The sequence below is a fragment of the Tachypleus tridentatus genome, chromosome 9 (assembly GCF_004210375.1).
Source record: "Tachypleus tridentatus isolate NWPU-2018 chromosome 9, ASM421037v1, whole genome shotgun sequence".
Classification (NCBI taxonomy): domain Eukaryota; kingdom Metazoa; phylum Arthropoda; class Merostomata; order Xiphosura; family Limulidae; genus Tachypleus; species Tachypleus tridentatus.
Genome location: NC_134833.1, coordinates 112,760,011 through 112,782,233, shown reverse-complemented (window position 1 = coordinate 112,782,233; position 22,223 = coordinate 112,760,011). Strand labels below are relative to the sequence as shown.

The 22,223-nt window shown below is 34.5% G+C and overlaps 1 long non-coding RNA gene across 2 annotated transcripts; it reads left to right on the top strand.

Moving 5' to 3' along the window:
• The first annotated feature begins 14,338 nt into the window (after positions 1–14,338).
• Positions 14,339–19,704, top strand: LOC143226076 (uncharacterized). 2 transcript variants are annotated; one of them, XR_013014280.1, is made up of 3 exons: positions 14,339–14,515; positions 18,373–18,496; positions 19,116–19,704. It is a non-coding gene; the product is annotated as an uncharacterized LOC143226076 (long non-coding RNA). The 2 variants fall into 2 exon arrangements; XR_013014281.1 differs by having other exon boundaries at positions 14,340–14,515; positions 18,373–18,482.
• The last annotated feature ends 2,519 nt before the right edge of the window (positions 19,705–22,223 follow it).

Sequence of the window (22,223 nt, the reverse complement as noted above, 5' to 3'; positions counted from 1 at the left end):
GACTAAGGCATCAAAATAAATAAGCCACAGAAAGTATAAACATTCACCTACTTCAATCTTTTCTAACTCTGATTTATCAAATGTTATTGGTTATAATATTTAAACTAAATTTTGATCATTATTGTTACTTATGAAGGTTATTTTTTCTTGTGATTGGTAATCAATAGTTTTACAGACCCACAAGAAGATTGGTGCTTACAGTTCTCATCAGTGTTTTTAAATTTAATAATTGTTTTTTTTTAGGTTTTCTAGTGTAAGGCTACTTTGTTTAAGGCACGTGGGTGGTTTGAGGGCCTATAACGCTAAAAATCGGTTTTCGATATCCGCAGAGCACAGGTAGCCAGCCAGCTTTGTGTTTAGCAACAAACCAAGCTTTTTGATGGCATTAAAACCTTTTAGAAGCTGATGAAGCATGATTATAATTATATTTGTCATAATACATTAGTATTAAACCTAATACACTTTTAAACACTATATTCTTTATCTGGTCACTCACGGATTTTTAATAGCTAGAAAAGTGTATAAATATAACATTCGTTTAATTCTTGAAAATCCCTAAAGAACTAGATAAACAGTGTAGTGTTTAAAAATATAATAGGCCTAACTAGTGTTTTGTGACAAAAAATAACAAAAACCGCTTTATGGAATGCTACCTTTATTAACAGTAGGTCCTAGTGGATCATCAATATACTTAGAGTTTCAGCACTAAAATCACGGACAAAGTGCTTATAGAAAACAACAACATTAACATCACTGGTTAAAGTGTTTAATATATATATATACATTTTTATTAGTCTAATATTATATGTTACTATTATTACGGACATTGTTAGTTTCACAATTATTAATTTAATACTTAACTAAATCTCTTACGCTGGCAAAACTTTTGTAAGATATTATTGGGACTACGGTGAAAAAATACACATGATGATTCAGTGCATTCTAGGCTTAGGTTTTTTGTATATTGATTTACATAATTAAGTACTTATAGTCAGTTGATTATACAGGATTTATGTTGCACTGTACTTATTTTCTTTTCTATCAACGCAACGGTTCGAAACATGATACTTGCGCTCTGTCCACCGTCGATATTCAAAACCCAGATTTTAGTAATGTAAGTCTAGAATCTTACCGCTTACCTAACGAGGAACGACGAGTTAAATATAAGTGTTAACCATACCAGACTTCAATGTCTTGAGATATTACCTGATGAAACTATATATATGTGTGTGTGATAATAATATAATAAAAAATGTATAATTGTATAATTTTTATTTTATTATGCTAATTTATCATTTTAGATATTTCAATTTTAAAAGTTATTAAACTAGTAATTATACATAGTCATCTTATTGATTGGAAAAACTAACAAATTAAACATAAATCAAAACCGGGAACATTATAGTTTTGTTAGGCACGAAACAGAATAAGGATAAATGGTACAAAAACATTTTCAGTGGCCAGTATTGTACAACATAACCATGGAAGTTTTAGTTCATCGGAGTCGGGAGTCCTGCGACGTAACCAACACAGTAATTGTCATGGAGATCCTCCAAAATATAATTTATTTTAAACTGCGTATTACTACGTAATTAACAAATCTGTTCAGTTCTTAAAATGCTACCATAAATCGATAAGACGTTTCAGTTATTAGAGATCCATCACGATGTTATTAAAAGTTATGTTATTTCAGAGTTCTTTATTAAATGAAATCCACACACGTTGAGAATAAAGAATAGGGACCCGGCATGGCCAGGTGGTTAAAGCACTTGACTCATAATCCGAGAGTCGCGAATTCGAATCTCCATCATACCAAGCATGCTCATCTTTTCAGCCGTGGGGGCGTTATAATGTTACGGTCAATTCTACTATTCGTTGGTATAACAGTAGCCCAAGAGTTGGCGGTGGGTAGTCTTATACTGCTAAATTAGGTATGGCTAGCGTAGATAGCACTCGAGTATATTTGCGCAGAATTAAAAATAAATAATAAGTTCAGAATAAGTATTAATACTATAGAAAAATAAACTTTTGGCTTATTCCGATACCACAATTCCCGTTTTATTTCCCTGAGCCTCTTCCCAAGTCAATAATGAACTTTAATTTTAAAATCCTTAATTTTTATGGTTATGCTGGTCATGAACTGTGTTGACCATTTTTGACTTTCACATAATAAAGGATTTGTAAATTTAAACTACATAAAAGTTGTCTTGGTTTAAAAATGTTTTTCCATAATTCAACTGAAAATAATGTTTGTTTTTACCTACTACGGAAGGCTTTCTTACTAATCTAGAAGAAGAAAAATTCTTACTGAGATCAAATTATTATTTCGTTTACCACAGTGAACATTTTCTATAATTATGTCTGGGTTCTAGAACGATTGATAAGACTCTCACGTCACGATTGCTCTACAGAAATCTATAGTTAGTGGTTGTCAACATTTTAAAGATAACCAAATTTGATTCACCCTGTAAGAGTCCATATAATGGTTTGTGAAAAATCTGTACGTGATAAAGAAAAATGGGTATCATTTTCAGATTCGGCGAACAGTAATTATTGTATTACATGTAAAAATTTTAAGACAATAAAATTCATCGAAGGCCCGTGTTTAGTTCACAGATGTTATAATCTTTAAATAAAGATAAATACTAAAATGATTTTAAACAATGAATGCATATCTATGTGAGTATAAAAAATACATTACATAATAATAAAAACTTTAATACAGAATACAACATAATTTTAAGATAAACCTTTTAAGAGCGTATGTTTTTATAGCAAAGTCATATGAGGTTATCTTCCGTGTCTACCGGGAGGGATTGAGCCCCTGATTTTAGCGTTATTATTCCGAAGACTTACAGCTTGCCCACCGTGGGACCGCTTTAAGATAGACTGCATAAAAATTTCTTCAAGTCAGATGGAGAGACATACAAACATGTTAACAGAAAACCCTTTAAAAACGGAACAAGTTTTAAAATGATATTTTAACAGGGACCATCTACCCCTTCAGGATAACTTAGTCTAACACACTACAGAGAAAAATAAAAGAAGATAAAAATATTTCAAAGGAGATAAACATTATCAATATAAACCTTCAAACAACAATCATTTACCCTCCTTTAAAAGTGGGGGTAGTTTATCACTTTAATTAGTATATAAAATAAAACAAAAATGGAACATTTTTAATAAACTACTCGAGAACTATCTGTGTTAGCCGTCATTAAATTATTAGTGTTAGACTAGAGGGAAGTCAGCTAGTCAACACCATCCACCGCCAAATCTTCTTGGGTTTCTCTTTTATTAAAGAAGAGTGGGATTGACTGTAAAATTATAATACTCCTCTGGCTGAAAGGACGAGCATGTTTGGCGACGGATGCTGCAAGTCAAGTGCCCTAACCACTTAACCACCAAACCAAAACTGCTCATAACTATAACATCATACTCTTCAACATCATAATACATAATAAAACAAATTTGACATTAAGTGAAAATTACATCATATAAAAGAACCTATTTTTCACAATTTGTATTAAACTATAAGATACAAGGTAGCATTTATAAATTATTGTTAAACATCTTTGGTAACATTCTATCTAGCCGTTCTTGCAAAATAGGAAAATAAACACACGAGAATCAAAACTTTATATTTCTTGTAAAGAAAGAATATAAATATATGAACGACAAGTACAACACCTACATGTCTCTATATATACATATATCACGATAAATTAAATTAAAACCTCTGGTAACATTAATAACACACACTCCCTCTAGATCATAAGTCACTCGATTTATGAAAAATCCCATTACCACAAACACAAAACTTTTTAAAACTTAATAAAGCAAAGGTTTAAGCAAAGATGAGTATACACTTCAGCAGCTAATACTAAACCCTGTAATAAGATCCTGTAGTGACTGTACCAAAATGTGTTACTCTTTATCCACTCTGTGATATATTCAGGTGGAGTGAATTAATATATTAGAGATTCATTGGATAAATCCACTAAACAGAAGAATCATTTAAAATATGGAGCCACAGAGTAGCACTAAAATTCTTATTAACTTAAAGTAAAACATTGTATGTGTGTACCTATAAGGCCGGACTAAGGACTCAGTCGGACTACAAGATACAAGTTTGTTTTTGAACTTGCGCAAAGCTACACGAGGGCTATTTGCGCTAGCCGTCCCTAGAGAGAAGGCAGCTAGTCAGCACCACCCACCGTCAACTCTTAAACTACTTATTTATCAAACATGCTCGCTTTTTCAGCCGTAGGGACGTTATAATATGACGGGGACTCGAACTTGCGACCCTCAGCTTGTGAATCAAGCGCCCTAACCACCCAATCATCCGGGCGCACAAGGTACAATACTTTTTACGTTCACCTCACCTTACAGAATCTCAGTTTGGTTTTAGTGCCTTGCTTTGCCCTTTACTCATTGATGTACGTTTAAAGAAACCTTTACTTATAGTGTTCAACTGGCGCTACCATGTAACAAGTTATTCTTAAAATACACGCTTGAGACATTAGCCTCAAGTTATTATCAAAGCAACTGTTGACGAACACTAGTAACTTAATCTTTATAAAAGTTCGCGTTAAGCAATGTTCTCCACGCGTGATAACAGGATATATCTAACTTTGAGAATAAGAAATAAAGGTAACTTGAAGCTAACTCAATTTAACAGTTTTGTTGACAGTGTGTTATACCAAACTGATCATATCCAGAACAAAAAATAACTTCAAAATAAACATGAATAATACAGAAAGAAGAAACTTACGGTGTTTTCCTAAACCACATAACCATCAGAGATTTTATCCATGAATTTTTCAACTGCGGCCATGAAACTTTTAAGTCGTAAACCTCAGAGTTTCTATTATGATACTTCATTCAAGAGATGAATGTATCCATCGTGATACTGTAAAAATTCTCACGGGCCTGTAGTTCATAAATAAATATTATGAATGTTTTTTTAACACTACTTACATTGAGCGCTTTGTTTCCCGTTAACGGCTTATAACGCGAAGTAGATGCAGTGTGTAGGAAGGATAAATTGGTAATTGCATTCCCTTGTTTTAAGTTATTTTTATGTGAATTCATTTCAGTTCATGTAATTCTGTTGTCATATAGATCCATAATTTATTAAGGTAGGTAATAAATGGAATAAATGTTGGTTTGTGAATGAAAACATTTTCCCAATGTACTTTTAATTTGTTGACTGTGTGAATGTAACTTTATACAAACTAGTTTCCTGAACGGATGTTGTGTAAATTCATGATTAATGAAAAATTATCTTAGGATATAAAGTTGTTTCCCTCAATATGTAATTGTGGAAAAACGCAAACATGCTCATAGAAACTGCAAAACAGCATATGAAACCACAATTTTGCATGTATCTCTGTATAGACTTAACAAACCTTCACGTTAATTTCAGTAAATATTTCAACGGGAAAGGGGGGTGAAGAAATTGCAAAATAACGCCCATAATAATACAGAAAATGCAAAAAAATAAAATTTGCACATACCCCGCATGGACCAATTGTACCTCCATTAAATACAATAGTATATTTATAGTTTTGTGTTTTAGGTCTATCTTAATAATCAGCACCTCTATCTAGCGAACGTTTAAATTACAATATTAATAAAATTAGAATGGAGAAAAATAAAGTTCTTCGTGACGGGAAACCACGACGAAATGGGAAACCCGTGACCCCTATTGCAAATCTACATGTACACAGGATAAAATTTCGTAAAGTTGGGGGTTGCATATCGAGAAATAAAAATTTTTTTACCATATAAGCAAAGTTCCATTATAGTATCAGGTCATTCTCTAAGTAATGCCCGATTTAAGGTTCAGTAAAAGAGAAACGAATTCAAACGCTTTTAATGTGTTTTAATCAATAATGTATGTTTCATTATTATTAATTACTTCCTGCCAACGATTCACAAGCTTCTGAATGCCACTTCATGGTTAGTTTTGACATCTTCACCTTTTCCAAGCTCTTTTTCATCAAGATATTTCTGCAAACTTTGGAATAGATGATAATCAGATTGGAAAAGGTCTGGAGAATAAGGAGGATGTGGAAGTTTTTCCCAGTCTAGCTCTTCAATGTTTGTAGATGTGATCCTTGCTGTATAGTCCGTACATTTTCTTGGTGTAACACAATACCTTTGATCAAAGCAGGCCTCTTTTCTTTCAATGCAACCATTCAAGCGCTCTAACTGTTGACAATAGAAGTCTGATGTAATCGTTACGTTGAGTGGCAGTAACACAAAGTGCATCACACCAACAATATTCCACCAAACGCTTAACAAAACTTTCCTAGGGTGTAGGTCCATTTTGGGCTGTGCTTTAGCCAGTTTACCTGGTCTGAGCCATTATTTGATGCGCTTAACATTTTTATAATATATCTGCTTTTCATCTCCAGTCACTAACATGTCCCAAAAAGGTGAGTTACGTTCACGAGAGTGCAGAGAAGTACAAATGTCTACTCTTACTCTAAGGTTGGCTTCTGTTAAATCATGGTGGACCCATTTTTCAATTTTTAACACCTTTCCAAGCTGTTGTAGCTGACGGTGAACTGTTGAATGTTGTTGAATTAAGCTTCTGTGCTAGTTCTTCAACTGTTGCAGCACAACCTTCATCAAGTGTAGCCAGCAACAAGTCATCATTAAACTTAACAGGACGACCTGAACGTGGCGCATCACTTAAGCTGTAGTCACTTGATTTGAACTTTTAAAACCATCTTTGACATTTTCTTTCATTGAGAGACTCTGCACCATAAGCACCTTGAATGTTTTGAGTAGTTTCTGCTGCACTATTGTCTTTTTTAAACTCATAAAGCATTATATGCCTAATGTGCTCCTCAGACACATTCATCTTCATAAAGATTTATTTTATTATTGATTTGATAAGGTGGAGTTGCGTTAGTTTCCTTTATTTGTCTTAACATTTTTATACACGTCCTACAACATATTTTCGTCATTAAAGCCTTCTCCAAAGACAGAAATGAGAATGCACTTTCTTTATTAATTTTCGGACATTACTTATGGTATGATCTGATATGATTATATGATATGGAACCACTGAGTGAAACAACCCATTCTATTTTTTTGGGGGGTCACCACTCTCAGCTATCGAAAACCTTATTGGAGAACAGGAAAAATAATTTTCTCGGGGTTTTTAATCCCTAATACGCTCTTATAACTACAAAGTTTTTAGTCATAAGAATTCTACATAAGACACTTACCTTATAACTAAAGACATTTTATTCATACGAATCTACCATGTAATTATGCACAATAATTTTATTTCACAACAGTGATATCGTATAATCGTAAGAATATTTAAGATCATGTAATATTTTCTCTAAAGATTTTAGGACGGGGGAGAAATATTTATTTATTACAAAAATAAAATTTATTCAGTATGTAGTCGATTCGAAGAAGCTTTGCGAGTATTGTAGCTTGTGAGTAAAATTTCAATAGTATTAAAATGTTTCTGTTAAATACCAATTAGTGTAACTTCAGTGATTTAAGTTACACAATAAAATAAGAAGCAAATCTCTTGAGGACGAAGAAGCAGCAGAAAGATTAGATCTAGCAATAGAACTGCAACATCAATAATCCAAGATTATTAGTTTAAATATTTTCAAGGCGTTTTATTTTTCAAATGCTGGTGTGTGAAAAACTGAGATGTTGCCTCGTTGATCGATCAGTATTAATGTGGTATAAACTGCGAGATATATATATTTTTTGGAGCTCTTTCGTCAAATGGACAAACGTATCTGTCCAATGTACAGATGTTCACACTTCCGATATATCGTGTGAATGCGAGATTGTTTTCTTTACAGTTATGCTGATAAGAGGAATCAAATAGTAAACAAAGGGGTGTAAATCGTCGTCTTTGTAATGCAAACTGATATATTCCGGCGAGAGTTGAAAGGTCAAAGGGAGGACTTAGAGTAAATTTACTGGAGTGTTTTGAGTATGTGAAGACATGTCCAATATCAGTTTTAAGTATAAAAGTTACTCTTGCAACATCAAATATATAAGCAAGTTGATATTAATGTAACTCATTTTACAACGACTGTGCGTGGCTTAGCAGTTAGTGTGGCGAACTGTTTGCCAAAGATCCAAGGTTCGAGACGTAATGCAAATGAATACGCTCATTATTCAGTTCACGTACAAAGCCTAAGCTTGTGGTGACGAGTGCTTCTGGCTGGCTGCTTTCCTTTTGACCGGTAGTTTATCATCGAGTCCTAAAAGTATCTGGTATAGCAAATTAACTCAAGTGCTCATGAGGTTTCGTTCAGATTCAAGGTTCCAATTCCCAAATGTTCCTCCTTAATTTACTATGCATCTCACAACGACAAAACGTCTTGAAGTTACTTAACAAGCTTGGATCACCATAACAACAGTGTTTTTTTCCCTTTTAGTTAGATTTTAAAAGTTTCAACAGCAATCCTTTTAACTTTGAATGTGATTCTTTTGTGTTTTAATAATTTATCTTTTCACGTGGAAAGGGCCAATCTCATTAAGTTTATCTGCGTCATACAGAACACTACATATGTTTTAAGTCAGCGTTTTCGTTGTTATGCGCATGTCCACACCACTTAATACGACTTTCACAATCTATTTTAGTTATTCAAATGTTTTCAAGACTGTATATTCAGATCTGATATACCTGAAACGAGTTTGCGATGTAAAACATTTTCACTAAGTGCAAATAACGCACCTACTGTTTCTTACAATTTACATCAGGCATCTATCTACTCATGAATACTGAGTGCGGTTATATTTTAACCCAATTTCTTACCTTACAGTTGCAAACGCTAAATTGACAGAGTTTCATTTTCTCTATTTTTTAAGTGTGTATGTGGAATGTTTCTATTCTCCCTAATGCATTGTTTTATGAATAGGTTTCATAAGGTTTAAGTTTTTTTTTTGCGAGTGGTCACACAAACAGTAAAATTATAGATAATGCATAATATAAATTACCGTAGAAATCATGAATCTCACCTCATTTTAAATTATTTTTGGTCACTCATTCTATAAAAACCTTGAATAGTATTTTGTATAATTTTGAAAAACTTACTTCTCAATAAACAACGATTTATTGAACATAATTCTAAAAACAAGACTGTTTCCAATCTTAAGAATACAAAAAAATGCCAAATACTTTATTGTACAGTGTAAAAAATAAAGTTTCATAGATTCAACATAGAAAAATTTGATAATAAAGAGTTTATATAAGACAAACTGGAATAAATACACAATACAGAATTAACACAAAAGAAACTTTAGGAACTTTAATATTACTATTTTACCAATATCAGAGCATATTAAAGAAATAAAACACATAATTCAATGAGAAAACACTGTCAGTTTTAGACCAACTTGAAAATGGTATTAGTATGAATATACACCCTTGTGCAAATTAATTGAAACAAATGTTCATTTAACATTATTTTCAGCATGGCGGCCGGTGTAGGCTTGCTGGACCCGCTGATTTCCTTTAATAGTCATTTTTTCACACAGACGGCGTCATTAGTTGTGTTTTGCAGTACGGTCGATCTATTTTTGGGATATATGACGAAATTTTGAGGAATATTACGCCATTTGAAATTGCGTTAGAAGGGCAAGGAAACCAGTCAAAAAACAACTTCTTACCACCTCAATGAAGAAAAGACGGTATCAATGAGGTCTGAAATACAAGAACTGGACGCAAGAACAATGGAGGAAGTTGTTATTCAGTGACGAGACTCATTTCTTCGTACAAGGTCAAATTAGTCTGCATTTTCGCAGATCTCCAAGTGAGAAACTTCGAGCATCTCACATCAATCAGTTCGTAAAACATCCCTTGAAGAAGATATCTTGAGGCTTTTTCAGCTACTATGGCGTCGGAGGCATACATATCGTAGAATGTACGATGCAAGGACCACAGTACATCAAAGTTTTGCAGAGAAGAATCGTTCCAGAATTGAAAAAGAGATTTTCAGATGGATCTGGCATTTTTCAGCGAGATTTGGCTCCGTGCCACACATCGAAACTTTTATCACGCTCTTTATTAAAGTAGTGAGATAAGCCTTTTTGTTTGACGTAAGTTTATAATTTGTCTTATTTTGACAGTACAGTATTCTTTAGAACTAGATCCGGCATGACGAGGTGATTAGGGAGCTCGAATCGTAATCTGAGGATCACGGGTTTGAATTCCCGTCACACCGAACATGCTTGCCTTTTCAGCTGTGGGGATGTTATAACGTTACGGTCAATCCCACTATTCGTTGGTAAAAGAGTAGCCCAAGAGCTGGCGGTGGGTGGTGTGACAAGCTGCCTTCTCTTTGCGTGAAATAAAAAACAAAAACAATAATTTTCAGGACTTATGTGCTAAAAGGCTATCACCGCGTAGAATCCCTAATTCTAAACTAAAGAATACTTGGGATTACACTCTTACAACGTACTCTAGGATTGCGTTCTTAAGGCGCATGGACACGAATTACGAGCTCTCGTATTCAGAGTCGAGGTAAATCACTAGACTACATAGTGTGTATGTCAATAAAAACGATTGAAGCCGTCTTAAAAGTCGAAGTTGAACAAACCTGACTTGTTAACGTTAAAGAGCTATCGTTTCTCTACTGCGGAATGTTTCAGATGTCTACACGTTTTATGAAGAATGGTGCATGGTTTCTCTGTATTTAGTTAGTTTGTTTTTTGAATTTTGCTCAGAGCTAGACGAGGGCTATCTGCGCTAGCTGTCTCTAATTTAGTAGTACAATGCTAGAGGGAAGGCAGCTAGTCGTTACCACCCACCGCCAACTCTTGGGTTACTCTTTTACGAACGAATAGTAAAATTGACCGTCACATTATAATGCACCCACGGCTGAAAGAGCAAGCATGTTTGGTTTGACGGGGATTTGAACACGCGACTCTCGGATTATGAGTCAAGTGCCTTAACCTTCTGGCCATGCCAGGCCCTGTATCTAGTTAGGCCCAAATATTCGTACAACAATAGTTCATTTCTCTTTTTACACTTTTATCAATGAAATATTTCCGTATAATTTACCCAGAATAGAAGTCTAGTGCTGTAGTGATTGTGATAGTATGTCAAAAATGGTCATATAAACGTTTTCTATTAACTATAGGATTTCCGAAGGGGATATTGAATCCATTTACTTTTTAAATACTTTACCAAAATCACATGTTAGGTTGTTTGAATCTATTAACACATATTTCACACCAACATTTACAACAAAATTATAACGAGTTTTGCATTTAATCCCACTAATTATCGTGTTGTGAAAAGCAAAAAAAACTATATGTGTGTGTATGTATATATATGTATATATGCCACCCTAACCACCAAGCCAAAACTGAGCATAACTAGAAAATCGTACCCTTCAGCACTATAATACATAATAAACCAAACTTGATATTGAGGAAAATATGTAGCGTATAGAAGAATCAATTTTTCAAAATTTTATATAAAAGTGAACATCAAATGACCAGGGTTCGAAACGTAATGCAACTGAGCACGGTCGTTATAAAATTGAGTTATTCAGTTCACGTACAAACCCGAATGTATAATATTACGTAAGTTACGGTTTTCAGCATTTTTTATACTGTCTATGTATATCATTATATCACACTATATATATATGTATACACAGACGATATATATGTTTATATATATATATTAACGCACGGCATGACCAGGTTGTTAGGGAGCTTGACTGGCAATCTTAGGATCGCAAGTTCGAATCCTCGTCCTACCAAACATGCTCGTCCTTACAGTCGTGGAGGCATTATAATGTAATCGTCATTCCCATTATTTTTGGTAAAAGAGTAGCCCGAGTGTTGGCGGAAGGTGATGATGGTTATTTACTTTCCACTGTTAAATTAGGGACGGCTAGCGCATATAGATCTCGTATAGCTTTGCGCGAAATTCAAAACAAACAATTAAACAGTATATAGACTCTATTTATAAAGAATAGTAGAGAAATAAAAAAATCATTTTTTACTTAAAGCATTTAATAATTAGGGTCAAGTTGTGCATGTTAGAGACGTGATGTTCTTGAATACACTCTCTACTTTCAGCAGTGGACGCGTTATAAAAGTGGTAGTCAGTTCACCTTATTCGATTCAAAGAAAGTGATAAAGCTCTTGTGATGGTGGGTGTTTTTGGCAAGCTGTAGTTCCTCTGGTGAGTATTTCAAAATTAGAGACAGCTCATATCTGAACCTTTGGTGATTTATGACCTGGCCATTTAGCTGTTTCTGTTTGAACATACTAGTTACAGTGCATTTAAGAACTAGTTACACAGAATGCTGGTATACTGATGTACGTTTGGCCAACAATACAAATCTTCCCTTATAAGCCTGGATAGAGTATCGAAAACCTACTATGATAGAGAACATCTTGTTCATCAAAACTGGTCTTGTAATGTTTGATTTCACTTTAACTAGGTGCGTGTCTGCACTTCGCTGATTGGACAGTCTTCTATATCAATACTTGAGGCTCCAGCTGACAGAAAAGAGTAACCAAAATCACTACAGAAAATACACGTCTATTTTAAACATATTAACACTTCTTACTCGTTTTTACACGGTTATTTGCAGAGATAGGTTGCGAGACGATTGATTAGTTTTAAAGATGCAGTTTTACAGTTCGGTTTGGCTACCGAATAATATCTAATTAAAATAAATTTAAGTATTCGATTTCATTATACTATCCAGCGCGATTAGCAAACTATGATTGATTTTGTTGATAAGATATGCGATATTACACTGTTTAGTTCGACTGATTATGTTATAAAAGAATACGGTCATTACACTATTTATTATGGTGGTTACGAAGTGATTATTAACTAGGTTGTAAAGGTATAATCAGTGATGACGAGAAAACTCACTTGTAGAGAAATATATATATGTAAAGGTATACTGCTATTACACTGCTTAGTTCGGTTGTTACCAAAAGACAACTGACTGAGATGTAAAGGTTTGTTTGTTTGTTTAGAATTAAGCACAAAGCTACACAATGGGCTATCTGTGCTCTGCCCACCATGGGTATCGAAACCCGGTATTTAGTGTGTAAGTCCGCAGACATACCACTGTGCCACAAGGTGTAAAGGTATATGATAATTAAACAAGCTATATAAGTTACCAAGAGACAGCTAGCTTAGTTATCAAACTAACATCTGTCTTGGTTGTTAGTTTCCATGTGGTTACCGACACTAGTTAGTAGAATGTCTTTTGTAATGTTTTACGAAACATTTACCACCTCAAGAAAAAAACTAATTTAAATGTGGGTAGTTATGGCTATTTGAAGAAGTTAGCCAATAAAACAAAGTAATGTTCTCGTGTTTTAGCTTAAACGATAGGTTTCTGTGTCGGAGAGAATCCATTATTGAAAAGTAAATTTCTTGGAAGTTATTTGTACTTTGAAACAAAACAGAAAATACCTAACTGTAAAGATATTAGTAATGTTGTGCAAAGACCATATATTTGAAACACACTGGTTTTTGTTTTATTCGGCATGAAAAATGTAGTTTAAGTTAATTTCCCTTTTAGATATTAGTCGAACCGAATTAGCACTGACTAATTTTTGGTGCAGTAGACCCTCTATGAAACCCGTAGGATAGCTAACTGTCTGCCCACCCATGGATACAGTTACAAATAATTATAGCTTAGGTAGCTGAGAGATTAGTGATGTAAGGGAATTTCCTGATTGTTATCATATTGAGGTCTGAATACACTTGTCTGTGTTCATGGAATATTTGTTTGTTAGGCAAGTAAATGATTTATGGTTCTTGACTCGTATTTTGAAGAACGTATTTTGCGCTTTAGGAATGAGGATGTGGTGTATCAAACATCGCATATTGATTTGAGTAATATTGACAAGTAGGCAATCAGATCCTAATTAGGTACGGCTATAATTAGATAGTCTCTGTGTAGCTATGTGCGAAATTCTAAAACAACGGAACACAAACAAAGCTGATAAAGTAAGAGGACCTTCATCAACAATACGCCCTCTGCTGGCTCAACAGTAATTCTGAGGATTTATCGCGCTAAAAATCACGTTTCGATACCCGCGGTGGGCAGACCACAAAGAATGAATGCTCTGTGTAACTTTGGGGTAAACAAAAAACCAACATTAAGAAATAGAAAAACATTTTCAAAATTCCAAATCTTAATAGTTGACTTAGTTATTGAGACATATCTTTTCATTGCGTGTGTGTTCTGAGACAGAAGCTTCGTCAATATTTCTAAATAATCAAGAAAACGTATTATGACCCAGCAGTATTGAATTTGTAGCACAACTCAAGGACTAGATTATTTTTGTCATGTTACTATGTATTTGATACCGACTGTTGTGTAATGATCGTAGAAACGACTTGATACAGTATGCAGGAGGAAGGCAGAACGAAATATTTTGTACAGCTTGCTTTGTTTTGAGATAATTCAAACGTTTACTTTTTTTATGGAATCCACTGTCGAGATGACATCGTCTTTCCATATCACAGGTAAGAATACTCCACACTTATCTGTCTTGTTTTGTAACATAAAGAAAATTTACATCATCCTAACTCATGGAAGGCTTTGTTTAGTTGCCTAGCTACATGTACTTTAGCAGTTATTACGTCATCCCACAGACTTTTGCAGCTGTGTCGTACATTGAATTTTCCTGGAAATTATCACTGGTGACGTCATCAGTACGCGTTTTGAAGCAACGTTTAATTGGTTTAACCTAACACAATATTGTTCTGGTGACTTCATAACAGCGAGGGTCGCTGTCTCCTGTCGATTTCTGCGACAGAGGTATGTGACATTACGAAGTCTCTGACCTAATGAATGTTGTAATATGTGGCCTAGTTTTCGTAATGGAAATCAAACACGCTCTTTTGTAAGGAGAAGTGTCGCAAAACCCTCTATTTTTGTGATGTTAAAAAAAAAAAACTTATGTAGTTATAGTGCAACTGCTTGTGGTATTTAACGTTTAGAATGTTTGTGAATTTCATGCAATTAATTAAAGCTATACTTCATGCAAAATTGCTTCTAAATTCAATCTCATAGCACCTATTTTTTACACATTTTCTGGGGAGCATACCCCCAGATTCCCATAGCATTAACATACTTTGCTTCGCACAATACATATTGGCTTTTAATCTCACAAATTAGAATTCCCTTTTCAAACATCCTGCGTATGAGCCTGTCGAAGTAAGAATTTTAATAATATAATAACATTTGACAGGTATTTTCTCTTGTACAGTACTAACCAGTCTGTGATGCACTGATCTGCTTCAGAAGATTGCTGAAAGGTTGTATAAATATGGAAAAGATGTTGTGTCAAACATCATATTATAATTCCTAAATCTCAGATCGACCATAGAAACATGTAGATGCTATGCGTAACACCGTATAATGGAAACCATCTGATGTGGAAAAAACAAAAGATTGAACTCTCCGTTATGCAGTTTTGCAATTAAAATGGGTGTTCAAAACGTATGTATTTCTCAATTAATTACGTGGTCCGCCGGAATATAATAAATAAACAACTCAGGTGGTTCGAGAACCAAGATAGTATGAGAACCTTTAGTCTAGTGGGTTTTACTATCTAGAAAACATTAAACAGTCGCGTGTGAATCACCTACGGATCAACAACGAGTGGTTAGTAACCTTTAATAAACGTTAACACACACATAATTTTATTAGATAACATTGTGTAGGAACTTATAGTCATCACGGTAGATTTATTAACAAATAATGGTTTATTAATTTAATTTTAGTTCATATTAGTCTTCCAGTTATGACCTGAAGTCCTATTATGTTAAAATATTCCAGTATGCAAATGATTTTATCTATACACCTTAGTGCTGATACCTTGGACTGTTCTTTGTAACTATGGTCTAGCTCCTTCACAAAAAGCTCAACATTTGATTTAGGTTTACTTTTTAACATTTAAAATTACTGATACGGTTTTTTTAAAAATGCATCTGGTCAAGTGGCTAGGACGCTCGAGTCGTAATCTGAGGGTCGGAGCTTCGAACCAAACATGCTCGCTCTTTTAAAAAGGGGGCGTTATATGTGACGGTTAATCCCACTATTCGTTGGTCAAAAGTAGCCCAATAGTTGGTGGTGGGTGGCGATGACTAGCTGCCTTCCCTCTAGTCTTATTACACTGCTAAATTAGGCACAGCTAGCGCAGATAGCCCTCGTGTAGCTTTGCGCGAAATTCAAAAACAAACAAGCAAAGGATAAAGTTAATCTTTCTAACATATTTATGCTACAAACCGTTTGGTAGTTAGTGACGTTTTACAGGATTTATAATAACGTACATAATAAGGTTAACAAAAATACCATTTGCATATTTGAAATACAAAATAATATGCTTCGTACAGCATCTTTTCAGTTACTTATGCTGAAAACTGTACGCAGACAACAACATATAATTAACATGCTAAATTAGGGACAGCTAGCGCAGATAGCCCTCGTGTAGCTTTGCGCGAAATTCAAAAACAAACAAACAAAGGATAAAGTTAATCTTTCTAACATATTTATGCTACAAACCGTTTGGTAGTTAGTGACGTTTTACAGGATTTATAATAACGTACATAATAAGGTTAACAAAAATACCATTTGCATATTTGAAATACAAAATAATATGCTTCGTACAGCATCTTTTCAGTTACTTATGCTGAAAACTGAACGCAGACAACAACATATAATTAACATGCTACCACTTGATGGTTAAATAAACATAGTATTTCAGAACAATTTTCAATAAACTAGAAACAAATCTGCGTTTATCCTTGCAGATAAAAGTAGCTTAGAGTTTGATCCAAAATTGTTGCATAAATTTTGTTTAGAACATTTTAAAATAATATATACCTGAAAATAAGGAAGACCAGTTAACCGTTATCTCTGAGAAAAAAACCCAACAAAAACAAAGAAACGATTTTTGAACTCTTGTCATTGATCCACCAGCAGAACGTCCACGGTATAACATCGCTGGAAACGGGAATTCGATGCTTTGTGCTTAACATCAAACAAACAAATTTTATTACTGTGGTCAATAATAACACTGTATCACCAATTATGTGTTATAACGAATTCATCACGTCCTGAGCTACACTAATTTTATTGTTTGGTAATATAACTGACAAACCTTTTATTCTTGAAACAAATAAAATTCTGCTTTATGACGTACGTGCTTTCTTGAGATCAGGAACTGAAACCAATGGAATAAGTGACGCCACTTTTAATAAACAACCTCCCAACCGCAGTAGTACAGATATACGTCTGACGGCTTATAAAGCTAAAATCGAGGTTACGATATTTGTGGTGGACACAGAAAAACAAACAAAACATTTTAAAAATAACTAAACGATGTATTTAGTGATTTACCAATATTTCTCTTCTGACCCCGATGAAAATACAGAATAACGAATGCTATGAAATAGCGAAGTGATATTTATCTAAAATCAACTGGCAAATGGACTGACCTCGTATTAAAGAACTAATGTTGACTATACTCAGAAAGTGTATCTTCAAGTTTTAAGGTCCGGCGATGCCAGATGCTTTAAGGCGTTCGACTCGTAATCTGAGGGTCGCAGGTCCGAATCCCCGTCCCACCAAACATGCTCACCCTTTCAGCCATGGGGTCGTTATAATGCTACGATCAATCCCACTATTCGTTGGTAAAAGAGTAGCCCAAGAGTTGGTGGTGGGTGGTGATGACTAGCTGCCTTCCCTCTAGTCTTACACTGCTAAATTAAGGACGGCTAGCGCAGATAGCTCTCGTGTAGCTTTGCGCGAAATTCGAAAACAAACGAAATAAACAAACAATCAAGCTTTAATGAGATAAGATACGTTACTAAAGATATGTCTATGCAATACTGAAGACATTTTCACTCAGACTCTGTCCGAGTGCATAACAGTATTCATAAAAATAGTTTTTATCCATCGTAAAGTTCACACATTGTATTTGATAACACCTACAACCTCCTAAGCGTGTTATGTATCTAGTACTTCTTTTACTCTAACATGAACTGTTGTTGCTATATTAGCAGTGCAGGGTAAAATGAAAGACTGATGATTCTGATATAAAGTGCATGATATCATGTTGAATATAAAATTCTGTAGAAAGTTGGGGAATGCACACTTTGATCCACACCCATGCACATTGGGTTAAAACATATTTACGTAAGATGGATACGGATCAACAGTAAATCTTGTTTACTTTTAAATAGAAAAATATGTGCTTAGTAGTACAGAGAATTGAATAATTTATTCTGTTTTTGTATTTTAAAATAAATTGCAAATGTTCTTTATGACTTCAGCAGCACAAGAGTTATATGATCTTGCCGTCCATAATTTTCAGGTGATAGATTATAAAGAAGGCATCCAGTCAATAACATTTTTTGCACAAAATTAAACAATGGACCATCTGTGCTCTGTCTACTGCTGGAATCAAACTCCACATCTCAGCCTGTAAGTCCAAAAACGTACGTTGTCCTTTTTCTAGATAATGTTACGTGTATAGTTTACAATATGTTTTTCCAGACCATGCTACTCGTATAGTTTACAATATGTTTTTTTCTGGACCATGTTACTTGTGTTGTTTACAATCTATGTTTTTTTTCTAGCTCATGTTACTTGTATAGCTTACAATCTATGTTTTATTTTCTAGCTCATGTTCCTCGTATAGTTTACAATACATGTTTTTTCTAGACCATGTTACTCGTATAGTTTACAATATATGTTTTTTCTAGACCATGTTACTTGTTTAGTTTACAATATACGTTGTTGTTTTTTTTGGTCCATGTTCCTTGTATAGTTTACTATCTACGTTTCATTTGTGACCCATGTTTTTTGTATAGTTTACAATTTACGTTTTTTTTTCTAGCCTATGTTCTGTAGTTTACAATATACGTTTTTTTTTTCTAGCCTATGTTCTGTAGTTTACAATATACGTTTTTTCTAACCTGTATTGTACAGTTTACAATCTACGTTTTTTTTTCTTTCCCATGTTTGTCGTATAGTTTACAATCTATGTTGTTGCTGTTTTTTTCTAGCCGATGTTCCTAGTATAGTTCACAATCTATAGTGTTGTTTTTTTTCCAGCCCGTGCTACTTGTGTAATTTATCCTCTACAACGACCTCTTCTGATGCCTACTCTTGGATAGGTCAGGATATAATACGTATATTTTTAAACGTGCCATTTTTTACATTAGAATATTTCGTTATGCAGTTTACATATGTATGATGTAACTTATGAAATATTTGGAGCAACTGAGCGCAGATAGCTCTCGAGTAGCTTTGCGCGAAATTCAAAACAAACAAACAAATATGGAGCAACTATATTTAAATGTTATAAGCGGTAAACATACAGGATTACCAAGTATTACTATAAGTTTCATGATAAAGGTATGGATGATGTTATTGTTTGTAAATAATTTTGTACTAAGTTTAGCGCAAAAATTATGTATATGATATTTGATTAATGCACAAAATAAAAATGTTCCATCACGAGTCAATACATGGAAAGATTGGATGCCACTCAATCGATAGTTCATTAATACAAGGGTAAAATACTGCCTAACCATCATCAGGGAGATCTCTAACCATTGTTCAATCATTTGTAATGTAAAAGGTACTATCACTAATTATGAGTAGCGTGATAAATTAAGTAGCACTGGTCAACACCAATCAATACATAGAAAAATTGAATCTCATTTAATTATCAGTTAATCAGTTCATGGGTTAAGTATTACCTAGTCAAGAATCAATACTTGGAATGTTCGAATGCCACATAGTTGATTAGTTCAAGGGTTAAGTATTATGCAGTCACGAGTCAATGCGTGGAAAGTTGATCCTATGTTGATCAGTACAATAGTTAAATATTATTCAGTCATGAGTCAACACATGTAAAGGCTAATGTCACTCAGTCGTCAGTTTATTAGTGCAAGGGCTAAGTATTAACAGGTCACGAGTCAATAAATATGATGTTGACTGACACTCAGTCATCAACTGATTAGTATGTCATTAAGTATTCTCAATCACGATCACAACATCGGAAGGTTGAATGGCGTTTGGTTATTAGCTAATTAGATCAAGAGTCAAGTATTACGCAGTCATCGGTAACGCAAAGTTTAGCCATTGCTCAATCATAGTAATGCAAATGTTATTATCAATAATCACGATTAGAAAAATTAATTAAGACTGGTTAATGCAAGGGTTAGGACCGTCCACTCATTAGTTGATCAATGAAGTTGTATGTTAAGTATCACCAATCAATATCTTTCCTTCATGTTTGTACAGCAGTTAATACTCATGATGCTTCCTTCCAGATATCATTCTGAAGTAAGGACTCAATTGTCTTTGAGTATGGGCAAATATTTTGATTCATTGTGAGATACATGACTCAAAACCTTAAACCTATCATATAAATACTGACAAGTGGAATTAGAAGACAAGAGAAGACCTAAGATTGCTTTTAACACTCGAGATCGTTTGTACAAGTTATTCGCCGCTTTCGGGAGGCTTGTGAAACTTAGAGTTCAGGTAATGCAATGGAAGAGATTGTTGTTGTTGTTTTTTTTAATTTCGCACAAAGCTACTCGAGGGCTATCTGTGCTAGCCATCCCTAATTTAGCAGTGTAAGACCAGAGGGAAGGCAACTAGTCATCACCACCCACCGCCAACTCTTGGTCTACTATTTTACCAACGAATAGTGGGATTGACCGTCACATTATAACGCCCTCACGGCTGAAAGGGCGAGCATGTTTGGCGTGACGGGGATGCGAACCCGCAACCCTCAGATTACGAGTCGCACGCCTTAACACGCTTGGCCATGCCGGGCCATGGAAGAGATACATTATAATGCTTTAGTGAAATGTTAAGTTCTAACATATTCATGATAGGAGTGTGTGAGTTTCTGTTGGATAATGGTGACAGCAATAGTGGATTAAAGTCAGTTATTGCAGCTGCATGATAGAGTGGGGCATGTGATAGCATACACTTATCATATACTAATGGCTCCTGAATGTACGTACTGCAAAACAAATTAAGAACTGCTGGTGGTTTTCATGAAACTCTATCAACACTATACGTGTTTTAAAAAGTTCACTCTTTGAGTGGACCATGTAACTGTTGAAGTAACTTATAAACTATAAAAATCTGGAAGGGGTGAATGCAATTTAGATCACAATGGTTGAAGAGTATAATTCTGTTGTACTGCATCATCTAGCCACACAACATGAAAATGCCAATGGACTGTTTCATTGTACGAAGAGACCCTGTTCGTTCATGGAAATTTCTCACTATGGAAATCAAGTAGAAGTTAAAATGTTTAAGCCAAAAAGTAGGTATATCACTTGTGTTTGGATACCATGATTAACACCTCAAAAGTTCCAATAATAGCAAATGTTTGTTTTTGAAATTTCGCGCAAAGCTACAGGAGAGCTGTCAGCGTTAGCTGTCCCTTTATCAGTTTAAGACTAGAGGGAAACAGCTAGTCATCACTATCCACAGCCAACTCTTGAGCAACTCTTTTGCCAATGAATAATAACATTGACCATCACATGATAACGCTCGTACAACTGAAAGGGCTAGCATGTTTAGTGAGACGGGGATTCGAACCCGCGACCCTCAGATTGTGAGTCGAATGCCTTAACCACCTGGCCATGCCGGGCCCAATAGCAAACGAAGAGACCCAGAACTAGTGTGGGTGTTTCTTGTCATGCAATAAGATGAAAAATATAGCCAGCATGGACCGAAGGACATACTATGGGTGCCACTAGTTTCTGGCACTAGGTTGAGTAGCTAGGAGTGTTGTACCATTTTTATCAGCTATTAAGATGTGATTCTCAGCCTGTGTAACAGATAATGGTCTTCGGAATTATGAAGCATGAAATTCTTTAAACTTTTCGTAATGCAAGGAATGAAATTAGTTGTACTTAAGGTGTAATCGTAATTTTAATTATTGCATTCAAGTCGATAAATGCAGTTGTTATCAATATGTGCAATCCAAAAGAGTAGATGACCTAGACAGGGTAAACTCCAGCAAAGAAATGTAAATTTTTTTTTACACATACCATTTGACCTCCTGGAGACCGGATGACTTATCCATTAATCATTACTTTGGTATAGTCCATCAGTGATGTGTTGATGATCTTTGAACATCCAAGTTTGGTACACCTAAAAATATTTGTTTGAATCATGGAGTTAATT